We start from the raw sequence: 7028 nt of genomic DNA, 5'->3' as shown, positions 1-7028 counted from the left end.
TCTCTCTCTCTCTCTCTCTCTCTCTCTCTCTCTCTCTCTCTCTCTCTCTATCCTCGTGTGGTTGCGACCGCGACCCGTGTTAGCGCGTCGCATCGGCGAGTAGACGACGGACGGCTATTTCCGCATGACATCACACCGCCCGCATTTAGGGAGCGTGCACCACGATTTTCTATTTTCTCGACGGCTCGACATTGGTGGCCGGCCCCACCGAGATGCGTCCCGATCAGTTTTTATTGCCACCCCTCTTCCCCGCTCTCACTTCCTCTCAGCGACACGCATCGCGTTCGCCGCTCGGAGCGATGTTCTTCCCACCCCGTATCTTCCTTCTTCTCGGAAGTCTATAATCATTTACCGCTGTTAGGAAATTCCTAATTTAGTACTGTATGAGATTGCGGGTTTTTAGTTACACTACTATAATGTTAAGTGTTTAGATTAGATTGAGTAAGTCGGCATCGATTATTATCGTTATTCATTTTTATTGTCTCATCTGTGACATCCTTCCTCTCCTTCTTTCTCTTCTGTTTCTGTCATCGACTCGTATTTTATGAAGTAATGTACTGCCCGAAAAAGTTCGTGTTTCTGAAACGTGACAAATCGTGCTATTTTTCTTTCTAATTTAAAGTAAATCAAAATATAAGATGTTACTCTGAAAGAATGTACTAAATTTTAATAAATATTTATTTAAATATATAGTACCAGTTAAATATTTACTAAATATAAACATATATTTATTTGGTGCAAAACTCTTTAATTTGATTTAACTATTATTATTTTTTATTTAGCAAATATTTATTTCCCGTGAATGAATTATACCAATACTATTCAAACAATTTAGTATAATTATTTAAAAATTTATTACATTTTATTACAGCTTATTAGTTCAGAATTTAAAATAACTAATGATAGAAAACAAGAATGGGTCGAAAGATATTCTTTTGATTTAATAATAAAGGTAATTATACATTTTTTTATGATACATTATATTGCTTCTTTTTTAAATTTCGTTTCTTTTAAATTTTAATTTAGTACATTTTTCTCTCGCAGTATATTAATTTTTCGGAATCGTGTGGAGCATCGTCTGCGATGCTCCACAATTATTGAGCGAATATTATATTCTAAATGATAGACGATGGAGAGCAATACTTAAAACGCGACTGATGTAAACAGATTTGTTCCGTTAACACACGCCAGTGATCTAATCTCGAATAACGTTTACTGGCTCGCCTTCTCCTAATCGAGAAATAATTATATGAATTTGTCGGGACGACCGCCGTCGTCGTCAACTCGCCGAAGAAATTCATGCGCGTCCGCGCGTCATCGTCGTGTTGCTTCTTCAAGTCTTTTTTTTTACGCATCGGCCGGAACAATGGAATCGACGTCGAGACAAAGGAGCTGCTCTACTCACTCTCGTCCGGTTTCCTTCGGTACCGTTCGACTGGCGCTAACTCGGTTAGCCATTCGTTAGCGATATTAGAAAAGATCGCGCAAAAATAACGCGTTTTAAACGTGCCGCAGCCGCTTGATTTGCCGACGAAACGCTCGAGACTCAATTAGCTTAAGAAAGCGAATGAATATTAAAATGAAAACCGCTCGCATGTTATTGCGTTGCGTCGCAAATCTATAAATGTAGATTACATATATGTTTTCTTTTACATGCTTTTTAAATGCATAGTAATACAGGATGTTTGTGAACTGGGTACAATCAGGAAGAAGTCAATTCTACACGAAAAAATAGGTAGAAGACATAGGATTGACATTTTTTGTATAATGAAACTTTGTTTTCGAGAAACTCGGTTTTAAATATTTGCCATACGTCTCGACTTAATGGCTCTCATTGTAGATTATTATCTCTGCTTATGTTTGTGTTTATTATTGTATTGACTAATCGAGAATACAATAAAAGCAGGCACGATAAATTTAATTATTTTATAAATTGTTAAAAATGTTGCCCATTCAAATACACAATTCTGCTCTTCGAAATAAATTTTTGTGAACGCTTTGTAATATATTCTAGTGCTTTAATTTGTCAATTAAAGATGTTTTGACTGTAAAATCAACTAAAAATACCAATCAAATAATCATAAAATGAGCTAATATTAGTCAATATTATTAAAAAAAGATGTTTAGCCTATACATGAATACGCTCTAAATGTAACCATAAGAAATAAAACAAATAATTTGACCCATAATTTTATGTAGCAAAATAACATTTTTCTGCAGTTTTAGGTGACTTTTAAACGAGTAACGTGAATTTTATTATTATTATCTGATCAGTATTTGTATAAAATTTGATTGTAATTCTTAATGTTATTCTCTCTTAAATTTACAAATATTACGTTTTTTTTATAAAAGAATCTAGACTAACAAAAAATTAAATAACCTTTGAATCAATAAGAGAATTGTGCTCAAATTTAACATAATTTTATAGACGTAATAATAGAGTAATCTATGAAAAGTTTATATTTTTGAGAAATAATCCTTTAAATTCGTGTCCAGCGAGTATTAAAAATCGATTTTCTCGAAAGCTAATAAGTCTTACATGAAAAAAATGTCTTCTATATTTCATACTGATTTCTTCATGTAGAATTATTCTCTACCCCGTTACACTACCAATTTACAAACATCCTGTATATAACTTGTTTCGTCTAAAATTAGAAATTGATTATACAGGAAAGTGAACGTTATTACAAATTTACGGAGAAAATTTAAGGTTAACGAGTTTTGGAGTACTCGCGTGGAAGATGTATTAATATCAAATCGGCGTTATATCGCAACAGCCTCAAGTGGAAAAAAATCTCGGTAGCCGAGGTAATTTATACAGTCGAGTCATCGAAGCGAGTCTACTCGCGCGCGATTTCTCTCTTATTAATCTCCATCGTTTACACCTTGGAATTCGACGATTCAGCGGAGTCGATTGCTCAACCCGTGTATATTATACTCAAGTCGCGACGCGCGACGCCGATCATCCGAGACGATCTATCGACCGATTCCCTCTCGATAGATCCAATCCGGACCACGGAAGAGGATTTCTGCGCGAATGGTTCTGTAACGACCGATTACGCCCCGTTCGGTATCCGTCGGCTCCCTTACGCGTTGTAATCCCATTCATCGTTCGTTACATCAGTCGGGCGAGTATATTGGGAATAAATATTGTCGAAATACCGCCAGATTTTGCAAAACTTGTTTGCAGATTTTTCATATTTTCATATTTTGAAAATATAAAATAAAATATGAAATATGAAACGTAAAATATAAAATATGTTAATATACTAATATCAGTGCAATTATAATAATTGTAAACTATTCAAAATTCTAAATCATCCTTTGCTTTTTACATACAAAAACAATTTTTATTTTAATGATTTTTACATACAAATTTATTTAAAAACAACGACAATTGCGTATAAAAATAAAAATCATTATGTTTATTCGTCACTAGTATACTTATATTAACTGCCAGATTTGATCTTGGTATTCGTCTAGATATCGAGATCCTATCCGGTATACAGCATGTAACTATTCTGTAACTTTTAACAACAATTTCGTTATCGTTATAACATTGTACAGATATAATAGGAAAAATGCTAAAAAAGTTACGCAACAACGTTGAAATGATAACGAAACCGTCGTAAGAGTTACAGAACAAGCTTGCTGATTACGGCTTGTTATGCTCCATGAAACATTTTTTGCGAAATGCGAGGACGACAATTCGAAATAATTGATCACATTGAGACAACTCGTCGTGAGTTCTTTGCGTATCTAATGATATCGAGATCAAAAAAAAGTAGTTAATAAATTGGTGACGAATGATTATTGAACATAAACTCTATATATTTTGAAAAATAATGATTGTTGTTTCTGAATAAATTTGTATATAAAAACCGAAGGGTATTTTTTTTACAATCTAATATTTGAACGATAATTACGATAATTATTTTATTTTCCCTTTTTTTTGGTCGAAAAGTCGATTCCTTAAATTTTACTTGGTAACATTTTTTTTTTAAGCACACAAATATATACCATATTTTCAGATTTTGAAAGATTTTTTCGGTATATATTTTTCATTGTGCACGCGCTTTTTGAGATATTATAATCTTCTGCATTTCCACAAAGAATAATCGCAATCATCGACGTAATGTTTTTTTTTACTCTTGTTCCTTGGTTATTCATGCGTTTCTAATAGCTCGTAGCATTGCGCAGTCACTGCGATTTTCTTCACGAGTCACGGCCGATAAATGATTTTTGCGTGTTATTCTGTTATCCGAAAGACCGAGCGCAGTTCAAGAGGACAACGATGGACCAATCGCGAAGCCTTGAACGAGGGAGCGATCGGTCGGTCGATCGATTGATTTTTTCGTCACGGCGTCTGGTTGCATCGCTACTGCCCGTTGCAGGTGGAAGCGACTCTTTGCTCTGACCCGAAGCTTCTCAGAAATTCTCTCCAGTCATCGAGACGAATTCCACCGAAATGCGGGACGGACGATTAATGGCTTTATACGTTCCTTAAAATCTCCGCCGCGTCACAGATTAATTTGTGTTTTTTTCCCTTCACTTCGCCGGCTTCGAAATCGAACCGTGTCATCGTGCTTTAATCATTCGACGAAAAGTTCGCACGAGTAAAGAGTCACAAAACAGAGTCTCCTTTTCTTAGAAATTCCATTTGTGCACAAGGAGGTAATAAGTGTCTTACGTGAATGTGTTCGCGTATTGTTGCATAATCAAGACGTGTTTCTCATAAATATTAGCTTTGGCGAAAATAAAAATTAAAATATAAGTTGAATTTAAGGAGAGAATGACAGAAACATAAATAAAGCTTCTAGAAAAAATATTTTATGTTTCGTTGTCTCAATTTTCACCTCCTACATGGAAAGAATAACTTTGTTAAAAGATTTAAAATTTCTCTGGATACAGATCTGAAAATAAAATTTTGTTGAACCAAATAAAATAATGTTGAAATTTTTTTAATCATTCTTTCCGTATAGAAGCTTTGTATACGCTTTTGTCATTCTTTTCTTGCATTCTATTTGTGCTTTGTTTTTATTTTCAGGACGCATATCATAATCATTGGTTATTCGAGAAGAAACTGCGATGCGTTCTCAGAGCTGGAGATTGGAGATGACATTTCAGTAGTTCAAGGCACATTCGATGCTTAAATTGAATAGCAATAATAATATAATCTAAATATAAATACTGATTATCAATAATATAGTGATATGGTTTCTCGAATTATCGGTCACGAATATCACGATATGCGGATGTTTAGACGAAAAGCATGGATGTTTAGATAAATATGCTCCAATTATATGCGCACATTAATTCATGCGTTAAAATAATTTATGACATTGTGCGTGATACAAAATACAGTACAGGAGGTAGGTGTATTTTGAAGTAAGATGAAAATTACAGAGGTGAGCAAATTCATTAGAATATTTATAATTTCATCGGTCGTCACCAAGTAAATTTGCTTTTGTAATTTTCATCTCATTTCTAAGTACAATCGACCCCTAGGGGTGCGTTCCAAAATGAAATTACAATAACCAAAACTCTGTTCTTTAAATTCTTTAGAATGGAATTTCACTTTAAAGAAAATTTCCATACAGCATATACCTCCAAGAAATGCTTTAAAGATGTTTGAAAGATGTTCTAAAGACATTCCTAGAACGTTCATTGTATAAAGTGCTGTGTGGGTTGAGCCAATCTTGAAAAAGAATGACTCAATTTTCAATTTTTAAGAGTGAGAGGCGTTCTTCTAAAAATTTTAGAGAATTTTCACATCACGTAAACTATAGCATTTTGATTAGTTTTATTTTGAAATAACTCACAAGTGACTTTGCTCACGGGTTGTAAAAAGGTAAGAAGAACCGGTGATTCGTGGGAGAGGACGAGAGGACGGAACAAGGGACACATCGATCGGGAAGTAGGTGGATGTGGTGGAAAATAAAAACGAGATGAGCGCAGCATTACACGTGAAACGCATGGGTCATAAAAAATCCGAAGCGCAGGTATAAACCGACCGATCTACAAGTCCGCGCGTGAGGGTGATCCTAATCTCGCGCCGTTCATGGCGCGGGGAGTCCAACGCACGGAAAACCAAAAAGATACCGTGAAGAAGAGCCAAGAGGAGAGCAGAGGAGATCGGGGCCGCTAAATTGCCGGGATTCGTTAGAAAATCGCCGGTATGCGGTGCGTCACGCATTCAGGGTGGGAAGGGGGAAAGAGGAACCCAGGGAAGATATTAGAGCCTCGGAGGAATTTCGAGTACACGGCATCGCCCGCAGCGTTAAGATTTCTCAACCCTCTCGGCTCTCATTCGCCATGAGAATCGGTAAGAATTCACGGCAAATTCGAAAATCATGTCGATACCATCGATGCCTCGCCATGCCATTTAATGTAATCGAAGATGAGTTGTACTTATTCACGAATAGAGTTCACTGATTTTAAATTTCTTGTAATTTCAAAGCGATTTTGATTTTTTATAAATTTGATTTTAAAGTAATTACATGTTTTTACATGATTTTATTTTGATGTTTAATTACGTAATTTCAATTTACTTCTTAAAATTTTTGATATTGAAATAACTTCAACTGAGTTTTCATTTAACTTAATTTCAAATTGATTTCAATGATGGACTGATTTCACGAATAAATAGTCTCTCGATCGAGGATTCTATAATACAAATGTTTCTATTTGTTCTTCTTGCATTTTGAAGGCCATCCATTTCCTACGCTACCATTTTTGGACGCCCATCATAAACGTCGCGTTGCTGCCTGGTACTTCATTGTTGATTCATGCTTTACACCGACGTTTTTATTTCCGCCGTTGTTCTGTGAGAGACATATTCGTCGCAGACGACTGACAGTAAAAAGAGACGAGAAACATCGTTTCGCCATACATATCTTACGAGGTAATTAATAGAAACGAGAATTCAGCTCATTCGCTCGTCCATAAACCGCGAGACGGAATGTCACGAGAGAGAGAGAGAGAGAGAGAGAGAGAGAGAGAGAGAGAGAGAGAGAGAAGAAGAGAGA

The sequence above is a fragment of the Atta cephalotes genome, assembly GCF_000143395.1.
Source record: "Atta cephalotes unplaced genomic scaffold scaffold00009, whole genome shotgun sequence".
NCBI lineage: Eukaryota > Metazoa > Arthropoda > Insecta > Hymenoptera > Formicidae > Atta > Atta cephalotes.
Note: the sequence above shows the minus strand (reverse complement) of the source record.